Source organism: Jaculus jaculus, chromosome 1 (genome assembly GCF_020740685.1).
Source record: "Jaculus jaculus isolate mJacJac1 chromosome 1, mJacJac1.mat.Y.cur, whole genome shotgun sequence".
In the NCBI taxonomy this organism is placed as follows: domain Eukaryota; kingdom Metazoa; phylum Chordata; class Mammalia; order Rodentia; family Dipodidae; genus Jaculus; species Jaculus jaculus.
This window is the reverse complement of record NC_059102.1, coordinates 136,817,769-136,831,021: the sequence shown is the minus strand read 5'-3', so window position 1 is coordinate 136,831,021 and position 13,253 is coordinate 136,817,769. Positions and strand designations below refer to the sequence as shown.

At 38.1% G+C, this 13,253-nt stretch overlaps 1 pseudogene; it reads right to left on the bottom strand.

Moving 5' to 3' along the window:
• LOC101603807 overlaps window positions 1-12,249 on the bottom strand; it is a 62,179-nt pseudogene extending 49,930 nt beyond the window's left edge.
• Between the last annotated feature and the right edge of the window lie 1,004 nt (window positions 12,250-13,253).

Below are 13,253 nucleotides of genomic sequence, written 5' to 3'. Positions count from 1 at the left end.
GGGGGGTAGATCACAGATGAGCCTAAATAATGGTACCAAACTGCCTGTATTTACTGAAAAGAAAACTAATAAATTAAATTAAAAAAAAAAAAGGACCCAAGTTCAGTTACCCAGTACCCACATAAAGCCAGATGCATAAGCTGGCACATATATGTGGAGTTCATTATCAGTGACTAGAGGCTCTGGTATGCCAGTTTTCTCTGTCTGCCTCTTTTTGTCAAATAAAGACTGGGAATAATTCATCAAATTGTAAGATGTATGAAAGATGTCTTTCATTTGGCTTTAGAGCGAGTCTTGCTAGCACATCTTTTGCAACAAATGAATTTGAAGAGTACTCTGGTGACACCTATGTTGGGTCATTGCTGTTTCCAATGTTATTAAGAACTGTAAGTGCAGATGTATTAATGTTCCATAAAATAAACTTGGAATTAATGTATATATATATCTCAAAAAAAAAAAAAAATCCTTGACAAGCTCATGCTCTCTGTCTTGTCAGTATGTCTGTCTGTCTGTCTCTCTCTGTGTATATTCACAAATTTAAAAAATACAAAAATAAACAAATAAATACAGTTATTTTAAAAAATAGCAGAGTCACATCTGGAACATAAATGTTTGGATTCTTTCCCCAGTGGCTGCCATAACCATAGGTTTGGCTGACATTAATGACAAGGTGATATTAGCTAAGTTAGCAGAAGTTCTTCAAATTTCTATCCTATCAAATTTACTGCTTTGTTTACCCCTCTTATGCTAGTTCATAGGACTTAATGAAATAAGTAACCTAGATAAAAGACTTAGATTGTTAACTCACTAGTCAACATAATTCTACTAAGTTTGAATTCTGAGAGTCAGTGTGACCTGTGTATAAGCACTTTAGTCTGCTCCTCACACTGCTGACTTGTGATACAGCTGTGTAATATTGCCCTTGAGTAGCATGGTTACAGTCTGTGTTAGATCTTCAGCCCTGCCAAAAATAAGTAAATAAAAATAAGTCATGGAGTCTGACTTATCCTCCTGTTATTCTTGGAGAATGACCTACTTATTTTTAGATGCTATTTCTTCAGGTACAAAGTGAGATCATTTAATTCTACTTAGTATATACATGGCATGACTCATAAAAATATAGGCATCATACTGATACTATTACTAGAATGAAAGTAGATAACTACACTTTTCTTTTAACCATAGATTGAGTTATTTATGTAATTATGAGAAGACACTGGGTTAGTGAAAATAATGAAGACAATTCTTTAGCTTATGATGGGGTTTGTGCTTGGAACATACTACCCTAATAAATATTCTCAATACCTTAAATATAGCTGTTAATTTCAGATTTTAAAGAGAGGAAATTACATTTCAGATATGCTAAATAGCTTAACCAAAAATCACAAAAAGAGGAAAGGGCATGAGTGAGGTTAGAGTCCAGATTCTACTGTAACCTATACTACCTTGTCTCTGTGAATAGAGTGTCTGTAATTGCCTCTTCTATATTTGTGTTCCAGTAAGTAAACAGGGAGAAATAGTTCACCATATTCTCTCTTTTCTGAGATAAGGAAACCCAGTGGACAGTGGACAAGAGAAAACAAAGGAGTCTCAATCATTATAATAAAAACTGTAGGCAGAAAGAAATTTACTGAGGAGTTTGACCTAAAAGTTCAGTAGACATTTAAAAAATTGACAAAAATAGAGATATTGCATAGAGGAAGAAATAACTCTGGAGAAATATGACTGCATCCTACAAATACCTGTGAGTTTCATGGAGAAAATGAAGCATACGGGGTTCATTGCAACTCAGAAGCAGGCGTAGGTACGTAGAGGGGCATCAATGTAGATGTTACCACAGAGCTGGATAGACAAGCTCAACCTCATCTTTAACAACTCAAGGAAATGTCTCAACATTTTCAAAATGCAATTTCCCCTTATGCAAAAAAGAAGTAAAAATATCTACTTCCCACTGTAATTGCAGGAATTAAGGATATGAATATATGTGAAACATGTATAGTAACAATCAATTAAATATTGTTCTCCTTCTTGTATATTTTGTTCTGTAATTCTAATTCTTCTACTTTTCTTTCTCTTCCTCTCCTTTTCCTTCTGTTTTTCCTTTTTTTGTCATTATCGCAATATTCTGGTATCTCAAAAATTTGCCTCCTATTTTCTTCCTCTTAATAGTGAACACCATGGATATTTTAAAATGTAAGTTTACAAATATGATAGAGGAGTCATAGTTAGGGTCACAGGCCTTCAAGGATGGAGGAATGTTGATCTGCCTGGACCAACACTGACTCCTCAAGACAACAGCTGACCACCTGTGTTCACCCACTGTTTCTGCCCACCCATTTATAGGGAGCTTTGTTGTCTCTCTTTACAGTAAATATCGCTTGTTCATCCTGCTTTCTTTGCATCTCTACCTTGGTCCTTATTGGCACTTCCACATGGTCAGTAGACAAATAATTCAAGAGACATTAGGTTGAGGATTTTTAATGATTGTTAGTTTTCTGGCATTCTAACACAAAACCTAAGACCCCTGCTACCAAAAACCAAGTCAAGTTAAAAAGAAAAAAAAAAAAAAAAAGAAGAAGCCTGGCATGGTGGTGGCACACACTTTTTAATCCCAGCACTCAGGAGGCAGAGGTAGAGGTAGATGGATTGTCATGAGTTTGAGACTGCCCAAAGACTACAGAGTGAATTCCAGGTCAGCCTGGGCTAGAACAAGAGCTTACCTCTAAGAACCAAAAAGTGAAAAGAAGATGGATGTTCATCAAAGTGGGTAGGGGTATCAACCATTGTGAGCAAACTGCTGCTCTTATGACTACCCTGAGAGTGTCCTCCAAAGAGATGGCAGAAGACACTGAAGACTCAAATCTATCAAAGGAAAAATATAGAGTTCAGTACTAAAGGAGACTTATAACAGACACTCCAAGGCTCAGGGTACATTGCAGAAGATGGGACAAACAGAAGATAAGAGACATGGGGTGGCAAAGTATACTCTGGAGTTCTTGTTATCCCAGACAGACTGGTGCAATCATGACTCCACAATGATTACAGATAAACCCTTTGAGGAGGGCCCTCAGTGAAATGGTGGCTGAGGAAATGCAACATAAGAGGAGCACATTGATGGGAATGATCAATGTGCAATATGTTCATATATTAAATTTCCCAATAAGAACAACAACAACAACAAAGGAAAAAAAAATACTTCCCTTTGTCCCCCCCAAAAAAAGTTTTAAAAAATATTTGAGTTTGATATAGGCCACTATATTCTGAATGGAATTTTATTTACTGAGGTAAAGCAAAGAATGGAAACCATTAGCAAACTTAGAAAATCTGAAGAAGGAATGTGTGAGGCTGAGGTTTAAGGTTAAGTTTCAGAGAGCTCATTCTGAGTTCATTTTTGAAATTTAAGTTTGAAAACTATTCTCATGCACATGCCCATATAATCCATGTTTTGGAGTAACCATGAGAAGTAGCCTGAATTCACAAGTGTCTAAGCTGTTATCCAATGAAAAGGAGACTACTTGCTTGAAAAGTGAAAGAGACAAGTCACAAAAGCCAATATTTACATGGTATCAATATACAGGGAAGAAAAGTGAAGTTGATTGGAGATAAGGCTAAAAAGTTTATTCTGAGCCAAACTATAAAGGTTGATGATATCAGTAAGGTAAATGTGTTGCAATTTTAAGCAGTGAAATGACATACCCATGACAGAATGTAATATAAAAAGTGTGATTATATCCTGCATTCATACCTTCTGTCTGTCTTCATAGACGTGTGGAATTTTGAAATGTATTTTAGCTGATACCTGATTAAATTACCATAGCACTTTGAGAAATAGGCCCCGGTATGTCTGTTTCCTTCTGATACTATGTTTCACCTTTTGCCACTTCCATGACTGAGAAGATTTCTAAACATTCTCTGGTGTTAGTTTCTTTTTATGTAAAATAAACACAAACAAAATAAACAGACACACAAACCAAAGAGCCAGCAATAAGAGCAAAACAATCTGCAGTCCTTAAAAGATTTAGAATGTAAAACATGGGGATCAAGTCTAGGCTTGGTCATGCTGTTTTAACCTCCTCCTCAAGGAAGATGAAAACAATGGTTCTTTCTCAGGAAGAGGATTGAAGAGAAGAAGTCAGGGCTGGATGTAAAGTTACTGAAAGTGAAAGCCTGGTACAGACTGGAGCTAAGGGAATGTGTAATTAGGAAAATGCCCCAATGGGTAGAATAACTCACACTTGGACTTTCTTACAAGGCAACCTAGAGGAGGAAAGTTCACCAAGAAGAAACAAAGATATATATATACATATATATATATATATATATATATATATATATATGTGTGTGTGTGTGTGTGTGTGTGTATGTATATGTGTGTGTGTGTGTGTGTGTGTGTGTGTGTGTGTCTGAAGAATTCATGGGGAAATATATCTTCACATGATTGGGACTACAAAGTGATACATAAGTACTTAGTATTCAATTTTATATTATAAGCTATACTAAAGAAGCTTATATTTGACTCCAATACAGGACCACACCTTTCCATTCTCAAATATAAATATTGTACAATTATAGTCTACACACATAAAATATTATTTCTAATTGATTTTTCTGTGACTTAAGTGAATGAACTGCTGGTTTCTCATTCATCCCCACCATGTGTTATAAAATAATAGCATTAGAATTATCATATAGATGAAATAATTGAGAGGATAAGGAGATAGCTCAGCAGTTAATGGCTCTTGCTTGCAAAGCCACCTGCTGGACCAGGTTTGATTCCCTAGCTCCACAAAAAGCCACATGTAAGGAAAACTTGCAGTTGCAGTAGCAAAAGATCCCCACATGTCAGAAGGTGGAGCAGAATCTCCTTGAAGTTTTCCTCTGACATCCGCATTGATGTCCACACACACACATACAAACATGTCCACACACATGAAAAGTACATAAATAAAAATAAATAATTACAGCTCAGAGAAATGCAGTATTTTTTTTTTCAAATTAATGGTAGTTGTGGATAGCAATACCAGTTCTATTTAAAGATAAGTTCTTTTTTATTTTTATTTTTTTTTTGAGGTAGGGTCTTGCTCTAGCCCAGGCTGACTTGGAATTCACTATGTAGTTTCAGGGTGGCCTCAAACTCATACCGATCCTTCTACCTCTGCCTCCTGAGTGCTGGGATTAAAGGCTGGCACCAGCAAGCCTGGCTTTATTTAAGGCTAAATTCTATATAGTCCTCATAATGACTTACTTATTTTTCTGCTCAGATAGCATTTGTGGTAGTTTGAATGGATGTACCCCAATAGGTTTGGGAGTTTTATTAAAGTTTCTTGGATGTCCTGCTGCCTGGCTGAAAGAGGTTGTACCGCAGGCAGATTCCAAGGGTCCAGCTCTAATTTGTGTTTAGGAATTCTTGTCTAAAGAATGCAATTTGCTCAGGCTGGAGAGATGGCTTAGCAGTTAAGATATTTGCCTGCAGAGCCAAAGGACCTCATGTTGATTCCCCAGGATCCACGTAAGCCAGATGGACAAGGTGGTACATGTGTCTGGAGTTTGCAGCAGCTGGAAGCCCTGGAACATCCCCTCCTCTCTCCTGCCCTGCCTCTTTCCCTCTTCAAATAAATATATAAAAATAAAACACTTTTTTAAATATATGCATTGTGCTTGAGCTCAGTCAGGTTTTCCTGGGGTGTGCTTGCCTAAAGGGCTAGGGGTGGTATTTTTCTCTGTGTGGGCCTGTGAAAGGGGACCCGCTTCTTTCGCCATTATGGAACTTCCTCCAGATAAGTAAGGTTCAATAAATCCTATTCCTCCTATAAACTGTGTCATGTTTGGAAGTTCATCTCAGCAATGTTGAAGCTTACTATGATAGCATCCTTCCCAAAGCCTTCTTATTCTACAAATAGAAAGTCATTTTTATGTTCCTTAGTCTCAAGTAAAACTTTGTCTTGGGCAATGATATGATTGAGGTAATTGTTTGAACGGTTTGTGTTGACAAGTCACTTTCTTGCTGTAACTACAGAGATAATTGGAATGGTGCCTTTTAGTTGTCAGAAGAGTCTGTGTTACACCATAGAAGCAAATGCTCCTGAAATTCTCAGTGTCTTAACATGACACAAATTTTGTTTTGTTATTTTTTTTTTTTTTAGCATTTTTATTTACAAGCAGAGAGATAGAGAGGAAAGACAGAAATAGGCATGCCAGGGTCTCTAGCCTCTGCAAACAAACTCCAGATGAATGTATTGCTTTGTCCATTTTGTTTTATGTAGGTACTGGAGAATTGAACCCAAGTCATTAGGCTTTGCATACAAACACATTTGTTGTTGAGACATCTCTCTAGTGATGTTTGGGTATTCTTTATAATTCAATATATACGAATTAATATCGACTTTTCCCGGAATCTCTCTCTAGAATGTACCTGTACTGTACTGATACATCTTAAACATTTTCAACAGTGCCTGGTGCGTATTCAACACTGGATGCACACTTTTATAAAACTTATTTATTTATTTACTTGAAAGAGAGAGAGATAAAGGGGGAGAGAGAGAGAGAGAGGGAGAGAGAGAGAGAAAGAAGAGAGAGAGAACAGGTATGCCAGGGCCTCCAGCCACTGCAAGCAAACTCCAGATGCGTGTACCACCTTGTTCATCTGGCTTACGTGGGTCCTAGGGAGTCAAACTGAGGTTTTATGGCTTTGCAGGCAAACATCTTAACTGCTAAGTCATGTCTCTAGCCCCATACTTTTGTTGTTTTTGTTGTTTTTCAAGGTAAAATCTCATTCTAGCTCAGGCTGAACTAGAATTAATTATGTAGTCTCCAGGTAGTCTCAAACTTGCGTGATCCTCCTACCTCTGCCTCCCAAGTGCTGGGAGTAAAGGCATGTGCCACCATGACTGGCTCCAGCCCCATATGTTTTAATTGAAATAATTACCACAGAGAGTCACAATAGTAGTGACATTGATTGTTTACATGTATTTTGCACCTTACCAGATTGGGTAGCTTTGAGTAAGTCATATTTTAAACATCTTCAATTTCCTTGCCTTTTTCTGCTGAGAATATCATTTTACACATGATTGAAAATTAATAAATATGTATTGATTAATCACATAATGCATTTCTGTTTTTTGTTGAGTATTTGTGACCCTTAGAACTTTGTCACAATGTGTTTGGCATTGTACATTAAGCATTCAGATATGCTGCCTGACTCAGGACCCACAGCAATCACCTGAAGTGCTTCAAATATATCGTGCATCCAACTTTGGAGATGAAGAATCTATAACTCTCCTTGGCTGCCATCCTCCCTTTTCTCTTCCTCTCCTCTGCTCACTCTCTCCCAAGGCATAAGTAGAATCTTTATATCTAAGTAAATGGACTCAAATCATAGAATAATTACTTTTGACTTAATATAAAATATATAATAACTTAACCCATCCTAAAAAGTTAAGAATTCAATTTATTTAATTCTTTTTATAAAAAAAAAAAAAAAAAAAAAAAAAAACCAACCTCAGCAACTTGGGAGTTAGCTCAATGGATAATGTGCTTTGTATACAAACATGAGTGCCTGAATTTGGATCCTAAAAACCCATGTGAAAGCTGAATTCTATGGTAAATATCTATAATCCCAGTATGCCTATAGAGGCAGAGAGGAATAATCACTCATAAGCTCAATGGGCAGCTGGTCTGGTGAACAGAAATGAAAACAACAAGATGGAGTCAGGGAGGTGGAAGGTGACAGCTGACACTTGAAGGTGTCCTCTGATCGCCACATGCACATATGCTCACTTGCACTGACACATATAAACGCACACTGACATCACACATATGCACACACTCAAACATGCATCACAAAAAAATATGATCAATTGATGTTTTTGTATAAGGACTCCTCATGTATCTGGGAAAAATGACTATAACCATCTTCCATGGTGCCTAATCTCTCTCATTCAAATATCAATAAAAAGTACATCTCGGGCTGGAAAGATGACTCCGTGGTTCAGATAATTGCTGGCAAAGCCTAACTACCCAAGTTCAATTCGCCAGTACCCATGTGTGGTGGTTTGATTCAGGTGTCCCCCATAAACTTAGGTGTTCTGGATGCTGGGTTCTCCAGCTGATGGCAGTTGGAAATCGAAGCTTCTTGGAATTGGTGTATTGTTGAGAGCAGGCTTATGGGTGTTATAGCCAGGTTCCCCATGCCAGTGTTTGGCACACTCTCCTGTTCCTGTTGTCCACTTTATGTGGGCCAGGGGGTGATGTCCACTTTCTGGTCTTGCTGTTGTTTACCCCTGCCATCATGGAGCTTCCCCTCAAGACTGTAAGCCAAAATTAACCTCTTTTACTCACAAGCTGCTCCTGGTTGGGTGTTTTCTGCCAGCAATGCAAACCTGACTGCAACACCATGTAAAGAGAGATTTACAAAGTGACACATGTATCTGGAGCTCGTTTGCAGTGTCTAGGAGGCCCTGGGGCACTCATATGCTCTCTCTTTCTCTCTTACTCTCTCTAATATCCTTGGAAATAAATGACAAATAAATATAAATAAAGAAAAGCATATCTCAGTGCTGATAAGAATACATTTCCATTAGTATATTTTTGTTTTTGTTTTATTTTAAAGTATAAAATTGGGGCCTGGAGGGATGACTTAGTGGTTAAGGCACTTGGCTGAAAAGCCAAAGGAATCAGGTTCAATTCCCCAGGATCCACATAAGATAGATGCACAAAGTGGCACATGTATTGAGTTTGTTTGTAATGGCTAAAGACTCTGGCATGCCCATTCTCTCTCTCCAATAGATAAATACATGAATATAAATTTAAAACATTTAAAAACAAAAAAATAAAATATAAAATTGTATATTGAATTAAAGTATCAATAGAATTTAGTAGTCAAACAATGATATTTTGATCTGGTTGAATAGCTTTGGAAAATGTATTTAATTATCCATGTAATACTATGCTGAGTGTCTGAAGGCTGTTTTGAGATTCATGTGAGATCATATATTATATGTCTCTATGTTGTTTAAAGTTCAGCACCTTGTGTACGGGTTGCACACATTGAATCATAGCACAAAAATACAAAGAAAGTGCTAATGGAAACTATTGATGAGGTTTTAGGTATCAGTGCTTCCTGTTCATTTATATGCAAGGTCACCATCTTCAATTTAAGTCTTTAACTGTCTCCTTCATCTTTACAGTGAGAATCTAGTTATTGCAATACTTTCAAACAAAGTCCTATTAACATCCACAGTTGCTGTACTTGAACCCTTGGTTTCCAGGTAGTAGAGTTGTTCGAGAAGGTTGTGAAAACTTTAGAAGCTGGAGCTCTACTGCAGGAAATGTACTTGAACTTTTATAGCCTAGTCCTTCATCCTGTGATTTCCTGTTTCCTAACTGTGACTGTACTATGACCAAGCAGCATCTTGCTCCTGCTGGGATGCCTTCCCTGCCATAATAGGATATATCCTCTTGAAACTGTGAACCACAGTAAATCCTTTCCTTCCACAAGTTATGTCCTGACAGGTATTTGGTCACAGTGAGCAAAGTAACTAATAGGACATGGAATCTACAATGCTATTGTGCTGACCTGTGAGTAGTGGAATTTTTTCCTCAGAAATAGTAAATTATGCAAATTAAAGTTATTTTTGTCATGCACAACAGCAGACCAGACATAACTAGTCCCTAGTTCCTCAGGCCATTGGCATCTAGGTGTTTCCTGGCTTTTTACTTTTCTGTATTTTAAATATTATTTATTTATTTATTCATTCATTCATTCATTTATGGCTTATGTTGTATCTGGAGAATCAATCCTTGCAGAAAGGCCATAACCACTAATCAATCTCTCCAGCCCTTGATTTGCTATTTTTAATATGGGCTCATAACTTTAAAAAATTACTGATAGAACTTTATCCATTATATGTGTATTCCAAGAAGATGAAAACAATAAAAGGAGCTAGAACACCTTTAGTAATATTTTATAATATTTGTCATAATACTATACACACACATTTCTTTGGTTATCCTTACCCACATGGTTTATAAAATGTAGTTTTATTTTAGTTTGCTTTCTCTCCATGGACTATTTATTATACTATGGAACAATGACAGGGTATTCTGAGGAGGTCTTCACCATAGACCCCTTATGCATTTGCTGAGTCAGTGATGGCCACTGACCATCCTGTGTGACAACACTGTACTGGACTTCAGAAGTTATCCTCGCTATTAAGTTTGAGGCCAGCCTGGGACTACATAGTTAATTCCAGGACAGCATGGGCTAGAGATCTATCCTACCTCAAAAAGCAAAACAACAAACAAAAACCAAAACCTAATAATTGTAGTGCCAACTATATGGTTTGCTAATTAATCGGGCTATGCAATTTCCCCATTCCTTGCACCAGGATAGGAAAGATTTTTTTTTTTTTCTGTTTCAGTGAAAATCTTTATCATGTGACCTGATGTGGCCTATGGAATGACAACAGACACAATGCAGCAGAACCATTAAGTGTGTTTCTTTGATTTTCCTTCTCCTCTTAAGCTCCTACCAGGTGCCATGTAACCGTACCCTGAGAAGTTGTTGGTCACAGAATAAGCAACCACCCTGAGCAGATATGAACATGCATAGAACCAAGAGCCAAGCTCTTTCAATCAGAGCAGAACCACAGCCAACCCACCGAGTTAAGAAATTAGCTTGTTGTAAGTCACTGAAATTGGAAGTTATTTATTATGTATGGTTATTACTGCAAAATACAATTCTCTTTTTTCTCTTTTATATTTTATTTAATGCCTTGGCAATTGTGTGTGTCATACTAATTTCAGAAATAAGTAATTGGGGTAATTGGAAGTAATAGGGCTTGGCTGAAGGCATAAAGCTAGAAGATGGGGAAGAATCAGAAATGCCTCGAATCCAGGGGGCATTTAGAACTTACATCATCTGAGTTTTCTGACCCACCATTATTACAAGTCCAGTTCATCCTTTCCTATGAGGATGAAATCATGTAAGACACTATATTAAAAATGCCTTTGTGGTTTCACCTGGGCCCTGGCTGCTGTGTAAGTGGTGGTTCATCTCCTGTCAGGGAGTCAGCAATCTACTCTTGGGCCAGGGTACTGCAGATAGGAACTGAAGATACTGAGCAGATATTTTGAAGTTCTGTGTACCTTCTACCTGCAGTCAAAGTTATGCTTAGTCATTGGGGCTCAAGAGAAGTAACGCTTTTTCCTATTCTCCACAGTATCTCAACTCAGCGGGATGTGGAGGTAAACTGTTACCTGCTAGAAGCACTGGCCATATTACTTCTGTGCTCCCTGTCTGGGGCAGGAGGGAGGCACCAAGACAAAACCGCAGCAGAAGCGCCTGTGGTCGGATATAGGCAGCGGTGGGGGTGAGGAGGGAAAGGTGGATCTGCAGTTCACGGACAAAGCCTGACTGAGGGTGCCCAGGGGAGAATGGGTCTGTGGAAGTGACTGGGGCAAGAATACAGGAATGTGGAGGTAGTTGGTGACATGGCTTGGCTCCAGTAAGCAGAAGCCACTGGGGTAGGATTCACCTGAGACTCCCTGCCCCGAGTGAGCACGCTTCCCTGGAATCTACCTGATCCCAGGAGCATGCTTCCCTGGAGTCTACTTGCCCCCTGTAAGCACATCACAAGCTTCTACCTTCTCCCAGTGAGCACACTTCCCCAGAGAACACTTCCTCTGACATCTACCTGCCTTCAGCAAACAGACTTCCTCAGCCCCCTTATCTCATCTTCAAGTGTTGGCAAGAAGTGAGGAATGTGATATAAAAAGCATGGTATCCTAAATACAGGGAGTCGGATCTCCCCATCTAGCTGGTATTATGTACTTGAGTTGGTCTGGAGCACAGAAATGCAGATGTGCATTACCTCTCTATACAAGCACAGGGCAGGATGCCTGGAGAGATAGCAGAGAATATCAGCAATGAGAGAGAAAAAAAAAATAAATAAAATAAAACATGAATATCCACAGTGCATTTCAATTCACCCTTTCAAGTCACCATGAGTAAATAAACATGAGAGACAAGTCAAAAGTGTAGTTGGCTCTTCTGTTTTACTAAATGTCCAAACTAATGAGTAATAAAGTGAGCAGAAGCAAAGATTCAAATTTGGGTTCATCTGCCACCACCACATATGTCTATTTTATTTTGTTTTGGGGGATTGTGTACAATTTCATTTTATTTTTATTTGTTGCCTATTTTAAACATCCATATAATGTATTCTGATCATACTTACCTGACCTTGTCATGACTCCCTTTTCATCCCTCTTGCACTCAACCCTTTTTCTCACCAGTTAGTTCCTGTTTGCTCTGATCATTCTTTTTAATCTCATGCATGGGCGTAGCAATTAATTTCTTATTGTCTGGACAAAACACCCAAACAGAAAAAAAAAAAAAAAAACATATGGGAGCAAAGGTTTTATTTCAGTTTATAGTTAAGAGTGAAAGACTCATGGTGGTGGAGAAAGCTTGGAAAATGTCACATGTCACATTAGCTGGGAGAAAGGATTAGCTAGCACTGTCAGAGAGGTGAGATTATCAAATACCAAGGCCCAACCTCAGAGATACAGTTCCTCCAGTAAGGCTCCATATAAGGCTATAGGGGATATTGTAAATTGAAATTGCTACAGTGGATGTGACCCACTGAGTTTAATTAGGGTTGCTTGTGCATGCATATGTTGTGGATTTAATTACTAGAGCATGTGGGTCCTATCAGGGGCAGAAAATGTGACCCATTCCTCAAATCTTATGTTCCCCTCAGCCACCCATGATGCAAAGTTAGTGGCTCCAGTGTGTGGTGTTGTGCAGGTTATGACAATCACTGTGTGGCATTAATGCAACATCCACATCATACCTGGGTGACAGCATTACATAGCACTCCCTCTCCCCATTCTCAGGTTCTTAAATTCTTCCTACCACCTCTGCCAAATTGTGTCCTGAGCTCTGGAGGGGATAATATAGATGTTTTTTTTTAGTGTTGTACTCTCCAGAATAACTTATTCTAAGCACTTTGATGGATTATGTATCTCCTTATTAGTCCAAACCATCTGCAAAGAGAAGTAAGTTCAACCAAAAGTGAAAATAACAATAATCTACTAGTCAATGGTCATATTGAGATAGAAATGTAATGGACACATAAAATGTCCATTTAGCCAAACTATTACAGTAGCCTCTATCTTAGGGCATATGAGCTCCACAAAGGCTTTTTGACCATATTTTTAGCATAAGACATAACTTATAACCATGGAGTGGA